Source organism: Myotis yumanensis, unplaced genomic scaffold, assembly GCF_028538775.1.
Source record: "Myotis yumanensis isolate MYYU_CA2020_CCGP unplaced genomic scaffold, mMyoYum1.0.hap1 SCAF_14, whole genome shotgun sequence".
Classification (NCBI taxonomy): Eukaryota; Metazoa; Chordata; class Mammalia; order Chiroptera; family Vespertilionidae; genus Myotis; species Myotis yumanensis.
The window spans coordinates 16418961-16443089 of NW_027223765.1; the positions used below are offsets into that span (position 1 = coordinate 16418961).

A 24129-nucleotide genomic window follows, 5' to 3' on the forward strand; every position below is an offset into this window, starting at 1 on the left:
AAGAGGAGAGTTATTACATGACCCCTGGAGCTGCGGGGCAGAATGTCCTAAAATAATAACCATGTTGATGCATTGTTTAGTGGTGGGATTGGGTGATATTTTAATGCTGGGGTGAGCCTTCACTCCCTAACTTTGTCAGACAAGGGATGACATCCTATTTCCTATAGGTCAGATATGGCCAGATGTAGGAATGAGATCCCCAATGGAGAGTATCTTGTGTTCTCATTGTCCCTTTGGATTCCATGGTAGGGCAGAAGGACCCCAGGAACAGACAATGAAGGGTAGATGCTTATATTTTGGGTAAGGGGCCATCTGAAATATATCCACTACAAGGGTCAGGGGAGACCTATGGGTGAGAGTTGGGGGTGGTGGTTAATAAAAGAACCCTGGGAGAGAAGCACCAGGTTCATCCTACTATCCCTTCCAGTGAGTCTCTGAGCATAGCAGCTAAAACCCAGTTATGTCAATGGCCTGGGAGAGAGATGGGGTGGAAGAGCAGAGAGGAGAAATCAAGCCACTCGCCACATCCCCTTCCCCCTGAGTTTGGAACAAAGAGGAGGGGAAAATAGTTGAACATTAAAGAAATTCAGAGCACAGGTTAATCTCTGGAACTAGGCATTGAAATTATCATATTTAATTTGTACTTTGGTTTAAATTAATTGAGTTTATGACAAAGTAATGGTAGGACAATCTATTATCTAAGACTAAGAACAAGATTATGGGACTGATGGACATTTTCACTCAGAGACTAAAGGAGGATGATCACTCACACAGAATAGAGATTGAAGAAATGGTGAGGCAACAGGTGAAGCTGCATTTTCTTCTGGATACTCACAACAGCCCCAGAAGGGCACAATTATGACCCTTGTACAGATGAGGAAACTGAGGCATAGAGAGGTTATGCAATCTGCCCACTGTCTTAGCTGCCCAGTGACAGAAGCAAGATCTTAACTCAGTCCTTTGGCTTCCAAAGCTTGTGTGGTCAAAAATGTACCACGAAGCTCTTTACATCTCAACTACAGTAGTTTTCTTTCTCCTTGTCAGCTGACTCTACTGAGATGAGGAACCAGGACCAGGATGCATTTTACATTGGGGGAATTATTACGTGCTGAAAAAAAAAAGATGGGAAGGATAGGAGGAGAGAGGCAGAAAGGCTTTGGTATGCCTACATTAGATGCTTGTGGGGCAAGTCTATGGATATGCTCTCCTTATCTTTCAACAGCCCTGTCGGATACCTATGGTGGACATCACGAGTCCTACTTTAGTACAGTAGGGGGTCTCACTGAATGGGCCCTGCTCAAAGTCACACAGCTGATGAGGAGAAGGACGAACCTGGACTCCTTAGTCCCGCAGAATAGATCCTATTCAATGCTCATTGGTTTATGTAATTCTTATACTGGCCACTTTTTGATATAGAGAGTCTGTAAATAGAAGTGCTGAGTTTCAAATGCCAAGCCAGCTTTCTGCGGACAGCTTCCTACAAAGTTTGGGAAAGTCAATAAAAGAAGGAAAAACTCCCTTTTCCTGTGAGAATCTCTTAGAAGCTATAAGGATATACAACTTTGGTCAAAGTAACATGACATCTATACGTTCCAGATCTTAGTTAGTTTTAGGTATTGATTTTCCTCTTTTTAAACCTATTTCATAAAATAAAGATTTAAGCAAACTCTCAATGTACTGGGAGGGAAAAAACCCACTCTTATGAACAAGTTGCCTCCTTCCTACATGATCTCCAGGGTGGATTTAAAAGTTCTTCCTACCCAGGAGCACACTGGAAAAACAACCAACAACAACAACAACAATAACAAATCACTTTTTTTGGACCCACCATGTATCTCTCTGTGGGTATTAAACATAGAATAAAGATAAGACTATGTCTTTGCTAATATCTGTACTTATTATTCAACGTGCCCCATGTTTATAGGAAGACTGAGTGGGAACTCATCCCTCTCAGTTTCTTTCTGCTACTCTATTATTTCCCAGCAAGTGCCTATGGTATTAAAAATAGTGTCAGCTCTGCAAACTCTTAACACAGAATCTCCATAAATGTAGACTCCCAAAGACTTGCCAGGATCCAGAGGCAACTAGAAAGCTGCTTTTAGAAAGCACTAACTTATGTTGAATTCTGTTGCATTTTTGAGTAGAATGAGTGATTGTTACCACTTTTTAAAAAATTGATCCTGCTTAGCCGTATGCATGACTGGGTGGGAGGGGTACAGACTTGAGATCCAAAACCAAGGTCCAGAAACTGGATTCAACCTCCATCTTCTTAGGAATAAATTCCAGAAATTTAGCAAGTTGCTCACACGTTTGTGTCTTAGTTGCCCTAGGACTATGCTCAATAATATCTACATAAGAGATCTCATAGTTATAAGGAAAAAATCAAATAAATATATGTGAAATGTGCTTCATAAACAATCAATGACCATTCAACGATGATGTTCAATTACGGATTTCAGTATTTAGTTGTTTTCCTAAAATGTCAGATCATTCTTTATCCAGAGCCTCACATTTCTTCTTCTTAAGCATAATCAACTAGGAAATGATTCCCACAGCGTATATATATATATATATATATATATATATATATATGCCAAAATATACTTAACCTGAATATCATCAATAGTAAGTGATCTGACCAATCACAGCTTGAGACATTTTACAGGGTGACTGGGGCTTTTCAAGAGTCATTGAAGGGAAATGAACAGAAAACAAAAACAGGCTGCAGAGCTGCTTTAGATTAAAAAATAAAAAAATAAAAAATAAAAAAAGACATGGCCACTAAAGGCAAGGCAAGCGAACTTCTGGATTAAAACAAACAAACAAACAAACAAACAAACAAACAGAAAAGCTAATTATTGGAACAATTGGCTAAAATTTTGAGCACAAACTGCATGTTAAATATTATATCAAATTTAAGTTTCTTGGGCTTCATCATATGAGTAGGAAAGAGCGGCTTTGTTTTCAAGAGGCCCATGCTGAAGTATTTTGGGGTGAAGTGTCATGACTGCAACTTTCAAATCTAACAAAAACAAAACTGTATTTATATGTGGAACAAGAGACAAAAGTGGCAAAGGATTAACAATTGGTAAATAGAAAGTACAAAAGTGTCCATTGTACCAATTTTTCAAAGTGTCTGAAAAGTTTCAAGCTTTTAAAATGAAAATTTGGAGGAGGGGAGAGCCTATACTTAAAAATAAACAACTAAAAAGAAAAACCCCACTTTAGGAATACTAGTCAGAGTATGTATGGCTTATAGCCTTGTAATGACACAAAATGGAAACCTAAGGTAAAATGAGTGTAGTTTTTTAATTGCATCTCATTTATGCCAAGACTAGAAAAAAGACTGGAACATGACATAGGACACATGTGCAGGGGACTCTGCTTATGGTTAGGGTGCATGGAGTTCATGGTTTGACTGCTTACTAATTATGTTACCTCTGCAAAAATTTTCTCAATTGAACATGGGGGTAATGGTGGTTTCCACCCCAAAGGGGTTTCATGAGGATTGAGAAAACACATGTAAAACATTTCAGAAAAGTTTCTTGCACATGAGAAACTCTCAGTAAGAGTTGCTATTATCATTTCTTCTACTACTATGTATATTGATATCATCGTCATCATCATCATCATCATCATCATCACATTACACATTATCTTCTCTCAGCTAGGACAATGTGGGGTCTAGGGAGTGCTACTTTCACCTTAATGCAATAAAGTATGGAATAATTCTGATAGTGGCTAAAGTAAGGAGTGCTACTTTCCCCTTAATGCAATAAAGCAGGGGTCCTCAAACTACGGCCCACAGGCCACATGCAAATACAAATATTGTATTTGTTTTTTTATTTCAAAATAAGATATGTGCATAGGAATTTGTTCATAGTTTTTTTTAAAACTATAGTCCGGCCCTCCAACGGTCTGAGGGACAGTGAACTGGCCCCCTGTTTAAAAAGTTTGAGTACCCCTGCAATAAAGTATGGAATAATTCTGATAGTGGCTAAAGTAGGGAGTGCTACTTTCCCCTTAATGCAATAGAGTATGGAATAATTCTGATAGTGGCTAAAATTCCCTGAGCATCTACTATGTGCAAAACACTGGACCAAATGCTTTATTTGAAGACAAGAGAAATTTTGCCCCAGAGTGTTCCCATGTCTGCTTTAGATGACTCAGATGATAAGATTTGGGACTTTTGAGCTGATAATATTTAGATGAGGTTTTGAATTTTGAGTTGTTGCTATAATGGGTTAAGACTTTTGAGGATGTTGGGATATGATAACTATATTTTCCATGAGGGATGGATGTGAATCTTTGGGGGCCAGAGAGTAGATTATAGTAGGCTGAAAAATGTCCCCCAAAATATCTAGGTCCTAATCGCTGAACCCTTAAATGTTACATTTTATGGAAAAAGAGATTTTGCAGGTGTGACTATGGATTTTGAGATGAAGGGGTTATCCTCAACTATCTGGGTGTGACCTTATATGAAAGAGTTAGGATAGGTGACACAGAAGAGAATGAGGCAAAATGACTATTGAAGAAAGGATTGCAGTGATGTGGCCACAAGCCAAGAAATGCTGGCAGCTTCCAGAAGCTGGAAGCAGCAAGGAATAACTTCTCCCCTAGAGCCTCTAGAGGGATTGGTCCGGTGAAACTGACTTCAAACTTCTGGCCTTCAGAACTGTAAGACAATAGATGTGTGTTACTATCAGCTACAAAGTTTGGGGTAATTTGTTACAACAGCTCTAAAAAATGAACTCGGTAGTAAGTGGGAAACAACTCAAAAAGTCAGTTCTTCTGACCCTCTATTACACTGGGTTAAGGACTTGTGCAGCAACTACATGCCTGGCTTAGCTCAGAGTCTCTTGGCAGCCAAAGGAAGACCAGAATATCAAGTTACAAACTGGTTATTATCTAATACAGTGAAAGATGATTAGTTATTAGCAGAGAGAAACTTTTTCAAATTTTCAGAAATTTTATAAGATCCTTTAAAAGGGCTACCATATATAACATAATGGACAATATTTTTAAGTTTTCACTGATGATGCGTATATATTCTTCTTTGGCTTTCAGCGTAAGGTGAAATCACTGCTCTGTGAAAGACTTTCTAAGCCATAGAAAGCTAAATTACCATCTAAGGATGATGTATACTACAGATGCATAATAAAACAGGGATAGAATAGCCCTAGCTGGTCGGCCTGTGGACTGAAGGGTTCCGGGTTCGATTTTAGTCAAAGGCATATGCCTGGATTTCGAGCTTGATCCCAAGGAGGCAGCCGATCAATGATTCTCTCTCATCATTGATGTTTCTCTCTCTCTCCCTCTCCCTTCCTCTCTGAAGTCAATAAAAAATATGCTTTTTAAAAAACAGGGATATAATAGAAAATGGGGTAGAACAGTATGGTTAGCGTGTCCCTTCAGGATAGTTAGCATGTCCTTTATAATGTGTGTGTCGGGGGGGGGGGGGGGGGAGGAGTAGTTCATAACATTTATTATACAAACAAAGTCACTCTGACAGTGAAAAGAAGTACTGGTAACAATTGTACTGGGACAACAGGCTCAAATAGAAACTGATCCAGACAAAAAGAGACACGTGGTAATCTTATTATACACAACATCCTTAAGAATGAGGAGAGAGCCTCGTCAAATCTATAGTGTCCCTGACTAAAACAAAAACAGACTTTTGTTCAGGGCTCACACTCTTTCTAGATAACAAATTAACTCCTGTAGATTATTAATTTTTCATTTTACAAATAATATTATAAAATAAACACAATTTTTATAAATTAAGAAAGACTATGCAGAATTCAAAAATCTAACAAATCATATTTTATTCTTCCAGGCCTTATAAAATATGCATATGCACATATGTTTTATAATTGAAATTTTAGCATAGGTAACTTTTTTTCCTTTTTCAAGGTTCTAAATTGTCATGACATTTATCATTTTAATACCTGCACATATTAGACCTACTTAAACATTATTCTTTTGTTAGATATTTTGGTCTTCTCCCATATTTTGCTAATAATGTACCATAAGTAATGTGAAACTGGAATGTGTGTTTTGAGTCAATACATTTTCCCTGTCAGATTATTTCCTTAATATAAATTCCTAGAAGTGAAATTACTTGAGTCAAAGGATTCTCAGCTTCTCATCTGAATTCTGTTCATGGTCTATATTATTAAAAAGGCCATTACATAACATGATGGGCAGTGTCTTTAAAATAACAGAATTGGCCCAACTGGTGTGGCTCAGCAGTTGTGTGTAGACCTAGGAACCAAGAGGTCACTGGTTTGATTCTCCATAATGTCAAAACCAAACTCTGTAGAGTTGTTCCACAGGGAAAGTGGCAGCTCCAGAAGGCTGTCTCCATCTCCTAGTTTTAGCTGTTGTGGATCTCAGTCATAATGATATCTGACAGGACCACTGGCTCAGTCCATTTCCTCCCTGGTCAGAGCACAGCAGACCAGAGAAGCAGGCTACTATTTTTGGTCAAAATTTGTATTAAAAAAACCCTGTTTATTTTCAGCCCCTTTAACATTTTTTTCAATAGTCCTGTATATAATGCCTGGTATATTTTATTGTTTTTCATCCAAAACATAAATGTGCAAAGATATATGGTGTGTAAATCATCTCCAACCTTCATGCAATTTGCCTTTGATTTCACATTTAGATTCTTCAGTCTGTTAAGCACTTTAAAATTTCATCTTGTCCCATATTTTGATCATGTAAGATCAAAGTTTACCTCATTTATTTTATTCTATGATATATATATTTTTAAAAAACTTAGGTCCTCCTTAAAGAAGAAGACAGAATGGAAAAACCAACCAATACCCATAGAACAATAAAGTCATACAAAGAACACACCTGGGTACTATTGATTTAATTCTATCAGAAGGAGCATCAGACAGGCTGCCTTCTGTTTACCTAACTATGCTAATGGATGAATGAGATAGCCCTTTTTAGATCAATGGATTGCATATAGTCTTGAAATATTCTTGTCTCTTTCTGTTCTCCACCTGAGCCTTCTACCTTCTCGGTTATACACAGGCTGCTCCCAAATATAAGAAATCTTCCCTTCATAGTAAAGAAACTCCACAAGACAAAAATGAAGTCAGAACCAAGATGTATGGTTTATCTTTTCCATACTGTGTAGTTCATAGAAGTTCCACAGGGAAATGGGTGGAATCACCCGGAAAAATTAACAGCTACCCAGGGACTTAGCTTGTGTCAACAACAAACCAAATACAACTTTCCAAACTCATTTAATTGTCTGCCTGATGCAATAGGACTTCCCTATCTCCTTGCTCAGACATGATACACAAGTTGTATTTTTTGATACATCAGTTTACATAAATAAAACGAAATTGGTATTCTCCATCCTAGCATTTACTCTAGCTCAGTGAACCAACCATCCAGAAAGAGCAGTAAAAAGTAGGACTCGGTCCAGGCACAGCTAAGAAAGTCAAGCAGAGGAGAGAGAGAGAGAGAGAGAGAGAGAGAGAGCGAGCGAGCCATTTCCAGAAAAAAGATAACATAAAGCCCCATCTGCCTCCCCTAAATGCTTGCACAATTTTTAAAAAGTCCATCACTCCTCACCCCAGCACTTCTTTCCCTTTCTGTCTTTACACTTCACCGATTCCTACTCAAGTCACAAATGGGAGGGTGGACAGAACAGCAAAACCTTCATGTGTGGGCGAGCCTGTGGAGAATCTGAATGTGTCAGCCGCGGGGATGCCCACAGCTGCCTTGGGGCCAACAGCACAGTGGATGCTCAGGGAATGTTTGCTCAATGAAAGACTGGGTGGCTGACAACAGTGCAAAAGCTTCTCAGGAACCTCAGAGCCAGATGGGGTGGTGGCTCAAGTCCTAAAAGCAAATCAGCCACCCCTTACCCCCATCTGCATGGCAGTCCCATGGAAATGGAGGACAGAGAGCCAGTAACTGTGAGCTGCTGCTTGTGCAATCAGGTTCAAAATGAAAACAGAGAGCCTCTCACCCTGGGGAAATGAAGAAGGCAGCATCCCATTCATGAAAACCAGCATCGAGCAGGATCACCAGGAAGACACCACTGCTCCCCACAAACCACCCAGGGATGGGCATGGTCACAGGAGGTCATGCTCTGACATGGCTTGTTATTCAGAACATACAGTCAAAAATATGACGGTAAAGTACTTATGGGGAGCCCAGGCGGTGTGGCTCAGTGGTTGAGTGTTGACCTATCAACCAGGAGGTCACAGTTCGATTCCCCATCACAGCACATGCCCAGGTTTTGGACTTGATCCCCAGTGGAGGGTGTACAGGAGGCAATGATTCTCTCCCATCATTGATGTTTCTATCTCTCTTTCCCTCTCCCTTCCTCTCTGAAATCAATTTTTTAAAAAAATCAATATATATTTTTTAAAAGTATTTATGAGGAGCAAATGGCAGAGAGAGTGAATCTGTAATAAGTGGATTTTTCACTTTAAATTGGCCTGCACTGTGTCTCAGCTCTAGAAGGTAAGCCTGCACCAGCATCCCCAAGGGATATGGAGCATCTGAGAGCCTACAAAGCCTCCCTGTGCTTAGCTGCTAGAACTCCCTGGAGTGGAGGTGAAACCATGACCTTGGCCATGTGAAGCACTGATTCTCCTACCTAGGTAGCAGATTGTTGTCTGTTTAGGGGAGCCAGGTAGGTCTGTCCTAACTAGCCAATAATTATATAGGACAGAGGCTGCCCTTGCCCTTTAATAGCCAGAACTAGGCGGAGTGATTGAAAGGGGTACTCCAGGCAGTAATTATGGGGGTGACGTGGAAATGGTCATTATTCTCTACTGGTGCTGGTGAATATTCCCCAACTAGGCTGGACTTTTGCCCCTGGCACAAAGAAGTAGTAGTCCTATTCTTCCTGTGATCCCTTATTTGAAATGTGTGCCTGTTTTTGCAGGGAGCATTCTCTTATCCGCTTACCAGAGAAGGACAGATGCCTGACTGTCTGGGTATGAACATATTTGTAAAGGTTAATCCCTTTTCTATGAATCTATCACTGTGGAACTTTCATATTTTGTCTCCCAGGTGCACCTGAGCCTTTACTGAGAGGACCAAGACGGAAGCTTCCAGGAGCTGTCTTTATAGTGCCAACAAATGGACAGAAATCTCTCCAGAGGCCCTTGCGGAAGGGCCTTGTTTGGTGGCACTGTCCAGTGGCTGCATGAAACAAAGCTGTGGGAGATGAAGGAGCCAGGGCTAATTCGTGATTATTCAAAGTATGGATTATCTCAATACCTGGATTCTCTCCTCCTCCTGGGTCACTTTCACTGCTTACTGTCACCAGCATCAGAGGGAAGACAGAGGAAACCAAGGGAGATGAAATTCAAATGAATCCACTGAGCCACTTGTTAGCAGCTCAGCTCCCAAATACACAAGGGGAGGCGGCTGCAGCCCTCCTGTGAGTTTCAATTCTTCATGCTATTCTTGTTCCCCCTGCTGCCTGCAACATCGAGTGGGCTGCATGGAAATGATCTGGGGGATGAAAGAAGAAAGGAGGGGGAAGTTGCCTCCAACAGTAGCTTCTTCAAAGAAAAGGAAAGGGAATTATATGCTCAGTGGCAGCATGCCACGCAGATTAGTCCACATTTTATTAAACAAACTCATGTTTGGAAGCATCTTATCCCCTCAGAACTAGAGGAACAGGGATGCTGAGACCAAATTTAGAGCAATTATAATGCAGAGGATGTGCTGATTGTCATAGCAGCGCAAGGAAAATGAGAAAGTATTCTCAAAAGATTATGCCAAGGACAGCAGAAGCAGAAACAAGCAAAGGCTGTACCAAAACCTGAAAGGATAATGAAAAGGAAGAAAAATACATTAAGATGTTTAAAGCCACTATCACCAACACAGGTAAGATGGCAGGGAGAGGAGAAGAAAATCCCCTCTCTCTGAGCCTATGGCATCGGAAGGGGCTGGACTATGGTCATCAATGTCCTGTCTTGCCCTGTGGTGGACACTGAGATATACCACCAAGATGCCCCTGCAATGAAGGGTTTGTCCCAGCTGCAGGGAATGCCGGTGGCAGAGAATTTTCAGCTATCGGACCCTTTAGGGATCGTCTCCATGGCCGAGAGTTAATTTGCCTTCCAGCCAAATGACTGACCAAGTCCAATGACTGACCTTTGACAGACTGGAGAAAAATGGCGGAGGCATAGATGGACGTGTTGGTGCTTTGTCCCGGAACAGATAAGGGCGAGCAGCTGAAACGGGTAACTATCAGCCCGAACAAACAGAGGAGATTCAGCTGAGAAACAGTCTGCAGCCAGGAAAGACAGAGATCTCCTAGAAAATGGGGATGGTTAGAGATTGAGGCTGAAACCTCCCGCTGGGCGCCAGCCCAGCGGCGAGACCGCGCCATCTTCAGTAGCTGTTATCTGCATCCAGAGATCGGCTACTAACCCGGAGGCAACGGCTCTCAAGCAGCTCGAGTACATGAACTCAGAGGAGACCTGCTTCCCTCCACGGAAAGCAGATTGAAGCAACAGCAGCCTCCTGATCACCAAATGCTCTGTCTGGGGAACAGTTGCTGTGTGTGAAGCCTCCCTCCACCAGCCAGAAGAGCCACTACAGCTGTGAACAGCACCCACCAGAGGCCCTGCTATCAACGGAGGAGCCGCTGCTAACACAACTGCCCAAGGAGCAACCACAGCCCGAGGAGCCACTGCCACCCAGGGAACAGCCACTGAACGACCCAATGACTGACCTTTATGTAGAAAGATAAAGGCCTGGCCATCTTGGCCTAATTTGGGTCAGCTCTGAAGGGTCATTCTAGATCAGGGCTGCCTGTGGGGATGGCGGAGGCTACCGCTGGGTCTGCATCACAGCTTGACTTCTCCCTCTCTCTAATCCGTCCGCTCCCATCCACAAATGTTGGTCTCCAGGGCACTTCTCAATAAACCTCTTGCATGTGGACTCCCATTTCCAGAGTCTTCTCCCTTAGAAGCTCGACATGCAGTGGTCACTACTTGTTCTTCTTCCTGCCTGAGATGTAGAGCTTATCATGTTCTCTGAGCTGAAGATTCACGTTTGTGTATGCTTTGATATACAGTAGGGCCTTGACTTACGAGTGTCCCGACTAACGAGTTTTTCGAGATACGAGCTGTCTCTCGGCCGATTTTTTGCTTTGAGTTGCGAGCTAAAATTTGGGTTACGAGCCAGCTTCAGATACCCCACTGCTAGTTGGCGCAGCGAACGTCACAGTGAATGCCACAACATCAGCCCAGCATCACGTGTCTCACTCGTTCACTTTATGATTTGACATACGAGTAATTTGAGTTACGAGCTCCATCACAGAATGAATTAAACTCGTAAGTCAAGGCCCCACTGTATACAAGAAGAGAAGCTATAAAACACATCAAAGAAGAAATGCTAGTTGGTGGGGGAGAGGGAGTGGGGAATGCAGGAGAGAGAAAAAGGCTTTCAATGAGCCAGATGGAAATGGAATAAAGAGATTTGGTTTCAAATTTAATATTAAAAGAAAGTGTTAAAGTAACCATACGGATCATGGAGCACTCAAAGTCACAACTACATCAGTCAAGAAATGTTTACGGCACCCATAGCAGGTGCCAAGCATTGGGAAGAGAACAGTGAAGGGGGCAGCGTGGTGTTTACCTGGGAAAGGTAAGGGGCATAGTCTGTGTGAATCCCCTACCACAGCTAAATCCATTAATGGGCAGGTAACCTTTTTTTGGCTTAGAACATGATTTCCTATTGGGGGTGGGGGAACTGCTTGCAGTATAATCTTAGAGAACGTTTGCCACCAGATAAAGATATCAATAGCAGAGAGACCAGACTAAAGTATTGATTGATCTGGACATCCTCCCCCACTGAATGTCATTAGACACAGACAGCCTTTAGACCTGACGTCGGAGAGGAGTAACACAGAAAACAGCTCAATCAATGGAGATTCATGAAACCAAGAGCTTCCGGAGTTGTCTTACAGGCATTTGCCATTGATTGAACTGCCTAAGAAATTTAAGGTAGAATAATATGCAGCTATTTTTAGAAATAAAGCGATACACACACTTGTACACAGGCACTCACATACACACATACATAAAGTCTACCACATCCTAATATTTTTTTCAAAAAGCCAGTTGTAGAATAGTGTGCTTAGCAGTATAATTCCATTCGAATCAGCAAATACATATATGACATCAAGAACTGCATCTGACAATTTCACAATTACTAAGTCATTTACTACACATAAGCACCCTTCAAGAAATTTACAAATATAGTCCACATTTTTTCCAGGTGGAGAAATTGAAGCACAGGGAAGTTAGTTAATTTTCCCAAGGTCACAGAGTTAGCAAGTGGTTAAGCCAGGCTGGGAACTGTTCTCTCTCTCATCAGCACATTGAAGCTGGCCCTTGCAAGTGGGAAATATAGTGACATCACTTAACGTCTGGATGATGTCTTAGGGTTTACCATGTGTTTTACAGAGGTGTCATTGCAGTGCTTCATAAAATTTCAGTGCTCCTTCTGGGTAGTAGGGTTGCCTTTCTCTATCCTTTTTGTAGTTAGGGGTGGCCTTGTGATCGCTTTGGCTAATGAATTCTGAGTAGAACTTAAGTGATTTCTTTTAATCCTCACCTGAGGATATGCTCTTCATTGATTACAAAGAGATGGGAAGGGAGAGGGTGGGGGGAGACAGAGAGAAGAGAGAAGAGAAGAGAAGAGAAGAGAAGAGAAGAGAAGAGAAGAGAAGAGAGAGAGAAAGAGAAACATCTATGTGAGAGAGAAACATGGATCTGCTGGCTGCCTCCCACACACGCCCTGACTGGGGATCAAACCTGCAATCTGGGCATGTGCCTGACTGGGAATGGGGCTTATTTATTATTGCAGCACTATCAAGCCCATCCTCACCATTACAGTTGCTTCACCTCCTTCCACAGATAAAGAAACGAAGGTTCAGAGAAGTTTAATGACTTGTCCATGGCCACACTAGGAAGATGGAAAGCCCTTTGACAAGCAGAAACTGAGGGCCAAGATCATTTTAGAAAAGAAGAATAACTTGAGCAATGTCAAGAAGGCAAAAAAGTATATTTAAGCAAGTAAAGTATTAGTGTGTGTGGGAATGTTGAAGTGCTGACCAGGGTAGAATCAGAGTGCTGACTACCACATGAATAAGGAGTTCATCATGAACTTAATAAATATGTTTATAGAAAGTTAGCAAGAGAACTGGAGCCAAGGACCAGAAATTGTCAGAGAAGAGATAGAAAAGTGTAAGCTCAGATGCAGCTTGTGCCATGGTCAAGGCCAAGACGTCATCAAGATTTTCCCAACAACCTGCCCAATCCCTGACGCTCCACGGTCCTTTCACTGCCATGCAGGTGGAGATTCAGCTGATTCTCTGGGAACCAGCTAAACTGACCAGCCCCATGCAATCTGCTTTTACCTTTAGGTCCTTGACCACTATCAGGAAATTCAAAGCCTTCCCAGAGGGCACTGGAACTTTCCCAACTTTATTTTTAAAAAGAGAGAGAGAGGGGGAGAGAGAGAGAGAGAGAGAGAGAGAGAGAGAGAGAGAGAGCTAGCTTCCAAGGGAATGTTCATCCAGCCATGATCCTGACTGAATAACCAGCAAGCCATCTAACCTGGCTGATCCATCAGAAGAAATGGGACAAATCCCCAGCAGCCAATTCAGCCAGAGCATCCTGATACAGCACGGAGAGGGACAAGCCTGTAGGCTAAGGATCAGCCAATGCCAGATATCACCAGGCCTTATACTCAGAAGAGCCCAAAGAACTGGACCAATATCTGCCTGGCAAGTTGCTGGAAAGTTAGGATAGAGGTTTATTGACATGACATTCTGCTGTAGGGGATCTAGGAAGAGTGGGTGTCCCAGCTCTGCATAAACAAGCAGGGGAATACAAAATGGAAGTCTGCCAGGCTGCTTCTGGAGCCAGAAGAACTGGTGACTACTGGGCTTCAGAGTGGGGGAAGCTGTCCTATTTGGAGCAGGCAGTATTTCAGAGTGGAATCTGGGATTGGTTTACTTATTCAATAGGGTAGAAGTCTCAGGCACCAATGGGTCCACATAACCATAGCCTCTCCACATTGGACCATCAAAATGGCTGTGCTTTCATTCCTGATCTGCATCCTATAGCCTCCCATGGGGCCCTGCCATGACTCTCTGCTCCTTGGGGATCCAACTCCCTGTATATCCTTGCCAACCCCTTCTTCATTTCTCTAGACCTTGCAAGACCTTATGCTTCATCTAAACTGATGGGTGCCCCAGGAAATGTGATGCTGCAACTGCTCAAATCTGCCTTTGCCAACGTCTGGGATTCCAGCTGCTGCAGCTTACCCGACAGATAAGATGACGGTGGTGGTAATGCCATCCGCATTCAGCCAGTGTTTACCATGCCCCTGGTGGTGTGATCTGAACTGCTGCCCCCTTCCTGGATGGAGCAAGGGAAGCCCTAGAGCTTCATTCATTTCCCTTTCCCAGATCCTGACTTTTCTTAACCTTCCATTTCCAAAGGGGATGGCTGAAGTGTCAGCATGCCTTGGGACTGAGCATGATTAAAATATAACTAATCTCAAAATTGAGTGGCTCCGGTTTAACAGGTATAAGAAAATGAAGACAGATTGCTTTTGCATGTCACTTTAATACATGCTGCAGAATCCCTGTGTAGAGAAACACAGGGTGTAAATTAGGAAATCTCAGCTCTTGCATTGTTTTGGGTAAACACTATGGAAAAGTGAAACAAGAAATAGAGAGCTAATTGATGTAGAAGAAAGAAAAGCAGCAATCTTTTGATGCTAACATTCTGTGGGTGAACACCACAGGCGATACTCAATGGGAAGGCAAAGAACCAGCCCACTGGGATAATGACACTCTTGTGTGAGAACCATAAAGTGGTGGTGGTTGTGGTGTGTGTGGGGAGGTGTTCATGGAGGTCCAGTTGGGCTTTAAAGTGAACAATGCCACCATCAAAGAGAACATTTGATTTTTCTCCAGGCCTGGGACTGGCTTTCTGGAGGCTCCTGGCTAGAAAATCTATTTTCCCATCTCACTGGCAGGACTTCCTGGGGAAAATAAATAGCTCTTCCAACCAGGAACAAAGGAAAAGGCAAGGTAATCATGCAGTAAACCAGGTGACTAGAGAGCAACCAAAGAAGTTCTCTTCTGTAGGTGACAATGTGTGTATGCAGAGGTGGAGGTGGGTAGGGAGCAAAGCAGAAAGAAAGTAAACTTGAGAATTTATGAGGGAAAGATGGCAATAATGGGACACAGATTGCCTGTAGAGGAGGTCTAAATCCTAGAGAATGTAGAAGGAAAACAAAGCAGCATGAAGTAAATGGGTTGGACAGAGAGGAGGGGCTAGCTGCAAAGCTGTCGCCACATCCTGAATAAGGAAAGATTGAGGGTTAACTGCACCACTTGGCTATGGTATAAATGGATCTGGTTAGCTGCCAAATCTGGTAAACATTGCACATACTGATTTATTAAATGAACTGGTTTGTTTCTTCAATTCAAGAACCTTTGCCCATTCCAGATATACCTGTACTCATACCATGTTCATCAACCATCTCAGTTCCAGATGTGATTGACATTAATGATAATACAGTGATAACGATGATTATTATAATTGCAGTGGATAACATTTATTTACTCCTTACTTTGGACTCTGTGTTTTATTTTATTTTTTAAAAATATTTTTATTGATTTCAGAGAGGAAGGGAGAGGGAGAGAGAGATAGAAACATTAATGATGAGAAACATTGATCAGCTGCCTTCTGCACGCCCCCAACTGGAGATAAAGCCTGCAACCCAGGCATGTGCCCTGACAGGAATTGAACTGTGACCTCCTGGTTCATAGGTTGACACTCAACCACCGAGCCATGCCACCGGGTTGGATGCTATGCTTTACACACATCCTATCCCACCCTCAGAGTTATCAGGAAAGGTGGGAGCCACTATCATTCCCTTTTACAGATAAGGAAATCAAGGCCAAAGATGTTTGCTTGAGTCAGCTGCAGACCCAGAGATGCTGATTGCAGAGCTGGAGCTCATAAATATTATGGAATGTTATCTCTTGCTGTGCAGAAGTAATGGGTTTATGTCTATTCTTCCCTATTAGACTGTGAAGAAGAAAGTGTCATGAGCTGCAAATAGGTTCTCATAAATATATTTTATTTAGCCTTGGTTTTCAAATTGATTTCCCTGTTATAACTGCATATTAAACATTATACTTTTTTAACCATAAAATCTACACCTATAATTTTTATTAACACAATCCCAAAGGATTGACATCAGGTTATCTCTGCCTAAAAGAGCTTCCATATGCACACAAAACAATGAAAAGGACAAGCAAATGCCAGCGAGAACAGAAAGTCTGTATTAGTCACCTCACTTTCTAACCTCTTCCTAGTTCTGTCTCACTCCTTCAAAAGCTATATTTCTAAAAGCCTAGTCCAGACCACATTATTTAAATTGTCTTGTGTCGTATGTGACAGAAAATATATATTTGAGAAAATAAAAGGCTAGGTTTTCTCTTCTTGGTCCAGTGTTACCTTTGGGTTGTAGCTTTCAAGGGGAAATCCTATGATTAAAAATGAAGTAGGCAAGATAAAGCCATAGTTCTAAATTAGGATACTTCTCTGAAATATATGGAAACCTGTGTTTAAAGATATGCCCAAATAGGTCCCCTGTCCTGGGCTGGACCATACTTTGATATTTTTTGATGACAAGGAAACAAAAGATCTTGGAGACCAAGAAGGAGGAGCCAGCTATAGAGTTTGCCAAATGCAACGCCCAAACAATTTGTACATGGGCTTTTGGCATTCTGTCTGAACGGGTAAAAGGTCAGTCGTTTGACCACTTCTGGGCTTCTGCAGAGTAGGAACTGCAAGTTTGTGACTTGGGTGACACACAGAGGCTTCAGGAAACTAAAGAGGTGCCTTATGTGTGACATTTCTGGGCCACCATTTCAACAAGTGGATAAAGATGTAAAATCATTTCTCAGACCCATCTAGAAGTTTCCAATCTCTGCCCATGACATTAGATCTCATCCAGAAGAAATGCTATCAAAACCTTTAAAAAATTATATTTGTTAAACAAAAATGTAGTTGATTCTTAAGTAGATTAATGAGACATCTTTCAGGATTCTTAAAAATAGTTCAAGCAGAACATTTACGCTTACAATTCTTCTCTGTTAGGAAATATTTTTAGTGGGAAAGTTCTTGAGACCTTAGGACAATAGTCATTATTTATTATATCTTTAGATTAATGTAAGAAGGAATAATTTTTACATAGCAAGGACCAGGAGATTCAGATTCCTATGGAAAATCTCCTGAGATCTGCCAGCAATTTCAGTTAATACTAAAGCTCTGTACATCCCCTTTCCAATTAAAAAAAAAAAAAAGAGACTTAACTATTAAGTACCTTTGCCACTTCTTCCACAAAACAAAATAGCTATTCTAAAAGCTAGAATCTGTAAGTTATCAACTATATAACTTTCAGCAAGTTAGTTTAATCTCTCGGAACCTCAGTTTCCTTATCTGCAAAATGGGGACAACAATTGTCCCTACCTTAAGATTTACTTATCTGCTTCCACAGTCATTCTACTAATTCTCCATTTGACTCTTCAGTAGAGTAGTAAGGACCTGTGATCCAAGTCTGCAGGTGAAATGGAAGTGAAGCTCACATGGGCCAGAAAATTTTTTATACTCTTGCAAAGGTAGTGTTCAGAATGTCCTCCACATAGAGTAAAAAACAAAATAATAGTAACTTGCAGTGAAACGGATCCTCAGAGTAGCTATTTTCTGCATCCAGACAAACATAACATGGATGTTACCTATGTTAACCTAATAATGCATCCTTGATGTTCTAAAAGAATGGATTTTCATGCTGGATTGTGTTGGGTAGGTGGTAAACTGGTGTCTGGTTTCTAAATCACAGCCCTCCTTCATAAAGCTTGCCTCTGGGCTAGACCTTGCTTCTCTTGCAGGTCTCTGGTTGGGGAGTGGTGGTGGGAGAGCAAGGGTCTGAGGTTTCAAATAAGGGATACTGGACGCAGAGGCCAGGGATGCCCATGTGCCTCTTGAGTGTTAGAGAAAGAATAAACCTTTAGAAGACAAGGAGGGTGTGCAATGCTACTGGAGGGGAAGAACGTGACAAGTGAAACAGCCACAATGTGTCTGACTCTTAGGACAGGTGTTGCTCTATCTTGTGAGTCTGAACAGTTCCCTACAAAATGTAATATTCATCTTAGCAAATAGTACTGACATCCATTCATTCAACAACTACTTACTGGGAGCCTGCTATGTGCCAGGCACCGATTAAAGAGCTGTGGATGCAGAAATAAGTACAACAGTGTAAACCTCTACTTTTACAAGACTATAGACTTCACACAAGCAAGATGGTAGCATCTCTGTATTTGACAAATATTTCCTAGGTCTAAATCTTAGTGACTGCAAGACATCAGGGGCCGAGGGGGGTGGAGGGGGAGGCAGGGGGCGGAGAAAGAGGTCAAGGTTGAGGGGCTCACATTCCAGGCTCAGCTGTGTGTTCTGGGCAGATGACCTAAGTGCTCTGAGAATCTGTGAATGTACTTACAAAATGAAAGCAAGACCATGAGGTGTCTTGTGTATCTTCTTTAGTCCTCACCTGTTAATTACAAATAAAATACAGGGAGAGGATACCTTCTTGTTCTGGCGAGAAAATGTTCAGGACAATCAATAGAGAATGCTTAACACCATAGACACAGGATTCTTAACGATATCCCCCACACAGTTTTCATTCCCTAGAGCAGTGGTTCTCAACCTTCCTAATGCCGCGACCCTTTAATATAGTTCCTCATGTTGTGGTGACCCCCAATTTCATTGTTACAAATTGAACATAATTAAAGCACAGTGATTAATCACAAAAACAATATGTAATTATATATGTGTTTTCCAATGGTCTTAGGTGACCCCTGTGAAAGGGTCGTTCGACCCCCAAAGGGGTCGCGACCCACAGGTTGAGAACTGCTGCCCTAGAGGAAACGATCACCCACCATCACATTCACTGGCCACCCAGGACCCTGAGCTCTTCAAGGAATTATCCAGTCATGCCAACATTGCACCAAATTCCTAACCAGACTGTCACATCAGGTGTCTTTCTCCACTATCAGTGGAAGCAGAATGGAAAGGACAAATAACTCTTTATAAATTGATACCCAAATGCATTAAGGAACTATCCAAATAAAAAGCTTCTATGTTATTTTGGCTCTTCAGCAGAAATGAGACACATGAAAATTGAAAGCATGTCATTTTAAGAGAGGGGGAGGACCCAGGACAAGCTTTTTTTTCTTTCCCTTTAAAATACAAAACAACACCTGGGAAAGCAAGGTTTACATTTTAAAATAAAAAATAGTCAAAAATATGTAAATTCCAGAATTCCAAGTAGCCTGGATTTTGTTATTTTACAGTTTCCTTAACATTGAGTAACTTTCTTAAAAATAGAAAATAGCATGAAACTAGATATTCCAGAGAACTAATTCAAGAGCCATTTTTCTTAGCTGCCCTCGGGTGCGAAGCTGGTTCACACCTGGACCTTAGCCTCTTATCCTCATGACTCCATCTCATTTAAGATCTAAAGGTGCAGGCAGGGCGTGGGTGGGATCGGGAGGGCTGGGAAGCTCCTGTGCCCTAGGGTGGTTTTGTTCCTCGTCCTCCCCTGGGCTGTGGACCAGCAGCTCTTGCATCTCTAGAAATGCAACGTCTCAGGTCTCACTTGAGACCACTACCCAAGGGTCTGCATTTTCCAAAATCCAGGTGATGTGTTGCGCATGAATGTTTGATTCTCTCTGCCTGGACCTCTGCTGGCTGAATGAAGAAAGCAAGTGAAGACCTAAGTAAAGTGGTGGCTGATGGAGCAAATGAAACTAAGGGATCCCTACTCTCCTTCATGTAACATTCCTTTGCTTTTCTCCCACACTCAGCCCTTTGATCACTCTCCTTTCATCATTTATTTGCCTTTTCAATAAATATTTTCTCATGAGCCTCCTATGAGCCAGGCACTGCTCCCCAAGTTGAAGATACAGCAGTGAACACGACAGACCAGGTCCCTGCTCGCTTCACATTCTAGAGGAGGAGGGAGGGCCAAACAAGCGACAAAGAAATCATTCAAAGTCAGGGGGCAACAACTCCTATGAATAATAACAAAGCAAAATAGAAGACTGGAGCACACTGAGATGTGATGGTGCTATTTCAGATAGGGGGTTGGGGGAAGCCTCTCCAAGGAGGTAATTTTTGAGCAGAGAACTGACTGAAGTGAAGAAATGATCTATGAAGATAGTGGGGGGGGGGGGGGGCAGTGTTCAGGCAGAAGGAAGAGCATGTGCCAAGACCCTGAGACACTGAGCTTCTTTGAAGACAAGTAAAAGGTACAGTGCAGGTGAAACAGAGCAGGCAGGGGCATAATGGTAGAGATAGGTTTGGAGCGGTCAGCAGAGGCTCCATCACAGAGGACCTCATGATGAGAAGTCACTGGAGGATTGTGAGCTGAGAAGCAACATAGTCTGGTTCCTACACTGAAAGGATGACTCGGGCTGTTGTGATCACACCTAGGCCACCTGCCATCACCTCTCCTGCTGAAGCACCTATACCACCATAGACTGTCCATCCTGGAGAATTTTATACTGCCATTCAAGTATTTGATGACTGAATGAATAACTTAATATGTGCATTAATAAATTATGATTCTAGTAGTCAAGATTTTGCCTACACAAGGCAAATAATCCTATGCTATGACATTCATTAAGATCTTTTCTCATCAAGTTTGTATGAATTTGCTATAGGACAACAGACATGTCAATAGAAAGTTCACCCAAACATTCCTAGAAGATCTAAACTTCCTAGAGGAAGTCCAGTCTTCACTTTGTTTTCAATGAAAGACAATGAGAAAATACACATTTTTCTCACAGGCAAAACTTAAATATAAGAAAGTAATTCCTAATCCTTCTTATCAGAAAGCTCTTCTGTTTTTACTCTCAAAGGCTTCCATGCTAACCTTCAGCAGACTGTGGATTGTGTATTGGATGATGTCCAAAGTCATTTTTTATCTTTGATTCTATGAATCTATGATTTTATGTTCTCTGATGTGGTGTTTTCTCAACCCTTCTTCCAGAACAAGGTTCAAAAACCAGCATTATACTTGGCACATGGCTTTGAGGGTCCCCTGGCTCGCAGGTGCAAAATCTGGTCCCTTAGGCACAAACACTGACCTACAATCTGACTACTTCTGCCCGACATTCACAAGTTTCACCAAGAAGTCCTCTCTCGGGCTTTCATGTGCACCTAACACAACTTTAAAAAATCCTAATCTGGCTACTCATTATATTGTTCACTCAATTTTGGCTAATAACGAGAATGCGTTTCATGTGTACAATGTTGTTCTTTGGAATTATAGCATTATCATCCTTACATGCTCTGCTTAACTTTCAAATGTCTAGGGCATTGACACAGGGGTGCTCCCAGTGTCCCTCAAACAAAGGGCCCACTGGCCAATCTGCTTTAACTCATACAGACCACCCCTTCTTCACATGCAAGCCCCTCCAGAGTGGCCAGAACCATGGTCACGAGCTTGTCCCTAGCAAACGTTTCAACTCTAAGACAGATACACACACCCATTCCCCCTCCTTTGGGACCATTGCCAGTCACTGGACAGACCTTCCTCAGACTTCGCCCTCATGTGGTAGCTCTTGGGAAGTGCAGTCTCTGCAGCATAACGGGTGATTAAATATTTTTTCTACCAACCTACACACATTCCCACTCCCCCAAAGGAAAACATGGTGTCCTTTATGATTAATGCCTTATTTTTATGTAGCACTGTCCCATTTTCAAAGTGCTGCATGAACATTATTCTCTTTGTTCCACATCCCTGTGAGTAAGGTGGACGTGGTTTTTGTCTCCACTTTGCAGATGAGGATTTTAATGACTCATCTTCATGACTAGTCCATGTTGGAGCTGGAATGAGAATCCTGCTCTCTGATCCAGGACGAGGGCCACTTCTACTTCCCCATAACACCTCTCACCTGCTTTACACTGTGATTCAGAAGCACAAACATCTGCATTCCACACAGCCATCCAGGGAGTGTGTGCTATGAAGGCTAGACTCCCACCTTCCCAAACCACGCTTCGAGACCAGTGTTCATGGACATGCAGAATTTCAAACATCAACCAGGACTGATATAGGGTTGCCATGTTTTATTTTGCCAGCTATCCTCATTATTTCCTAAGAGAAGTGACATCTTTTAAAATAGGAAGGGAAACATTTTAGAATAAGGGCTGGTCTTTCCCAAGAAACAAGCATTAAAGCATTTCCTATCACTTTATTTTTTAAAATATAATTGAATATTCAAGTTTAAAATGCAGAAAAAGAAAAACAAATTTCCCTTTACAATTCTCCTTTATTTCAATGGGTTGAAGCCTAGAGCTGGAGAGAAAGAGAGTGCACAGTCACCATGTTTCTCAAAGGTCTGTAAAATGAGTTTAACAATGAGTCATTGTTACTTTATTGGGTTTTCAATTTTCTAGCAAGAAAGCAGATCTTGTGTTTAAAATCCACAACATTTTAACTCTTGGCTCTTTTGTTCAGGAAGGATGTGGAGCTCAAGTTTGCAAATATAGGAGGAAAAAAATCTAGGACAGATACTCAAAGTTCCAGAATGTGGTCCTGGATAAACTAATTTGCTTCACATCTCTAAGCCTCAATTTTTCAATCTGCAAAATGGGGCTAGTCTTGATACTCTAAATATAGAAATTACTTTTGTAAGATACATGAGAAGAGATCTGGGTCAACCTCTCCCAATGCCGAGAACACTATGATGAAAATGGCAAAGTAGCCCTAATCGGTATGGGTCAGTGGATAGAGTGTCGGCCTGCAGACTGAAGGGTCCCAGGTTTGATTCTGGTCAAGGGCATGTACCTTGCTTGCGGGCACATACCCAGTAGGGAGTGTGCAGCTGATCGATGTTTCTCTCTCATTGATGTCTCTAACTCTCTATCCCTCTCCTTACTCTCTGTAAAAAATCAATAAAAATATATTTTAAAAAAAGAAAATGGCAAAGTATACAATGAAGATGGTTAAATAAAAACATTAAAATATCAGAATTCTCTTGTTAGTTCTTTCAATGTAATAATAATGGCATTAATGGTTATTGAGCTTCTATTAATATCACACTGAACTATTTATGTGGATTATTACTTTTCTTTCTCCTAACTTAACGAGGTAGTACAACAATTATCTCTATTTTATGCTTGGGGAAACTCAGACACAAAGTGATCAAATGAGTTGCCTGAGATCACATAGTTAGCTGGAAAGACTGGGATTTCCTACAAGATTCATGATCTCCTTCAAGAACAACAACAAACAAACAAAAATAAATGACTTTTGCCTTCAGCTTATTATAAAAGCTTTGATGCTGTAATAATTCCTGATATTTTTATGGCACAGGTGGTATTTCATGAGATTCCCAACCAAACGACCTGGAAATATCATTAGCTCCATTTTATAGATTAAACACACACACACACACACACACACACACACACACACACACAAACCCGAAGCTCAGAAAGAAGAAACATTTTGCCCTGTGATATAAGTGGCAGAGTGAATAAGAATTCAAGGCTTCAGAATAAAAATACAATGAGCAGCCAGCCACCTGTGTCACCGACTGGTATTCAAGTAAGTAATGAGATAGGAGGGAGGGGACAGGATTCAACACCAAATTCCTTTAGCTATTTTGGGAGAAACACTACTAATATGTCTGTCTGTATTCTAGGAGACTGGTTCACGTCTCTCATTTCTGGGAGGCAAAGTGATGAAATGACTTCTCTTTGGAACCGAGCATGTATCAGGAAATGTACATCCGTTTCTAACTCACCCTCACTTTTCTTGTGAGGCACACACAGCATAAAAATGAATGGGACAAAGGAGAGAAATGATTAGAATGAGGCGCTAAACCAATGGCAAACTCAATCAGGTACAGAAAGGGAAGGAATATTAATTCAAATAACTTAAAAAAAGAAAGCTAAGTAGTGTGCGTGGGAAGGAAGCTCAAGGAAATGTGACTAAAGTTGGAATATAATGGAGGGATAAGGGACTTGATCT

General features: G+C 41.6%; 1 protein-coding gene across 7 annotated transcripts in view; it reads right to left on the minus strand.

The window, feature by feature from the left end:
* The window catches only part of LRRC3B (leucine rich repeat containing 3B), an 80236-nt gene that overhangs the window by 6543 nt on the left and 49564 nt on the right, over positions 1-24129 (minus strand). Inside the window, exon 4 of one of the 7 annotated variants that reach the window (XM_070391094.1) lies at positions 18589-18639. The exons of the other annotated variants lie outside the window; for them this stretch is intronic. The gene's annotated coding sequence lies outside the window, so the exon portion shown is untranslated. The remainder of the gene's footprint in view (positions 1-18588; positions 18640-24129) is intronic. 7 annotated transcript variants of the gene reach the window in all.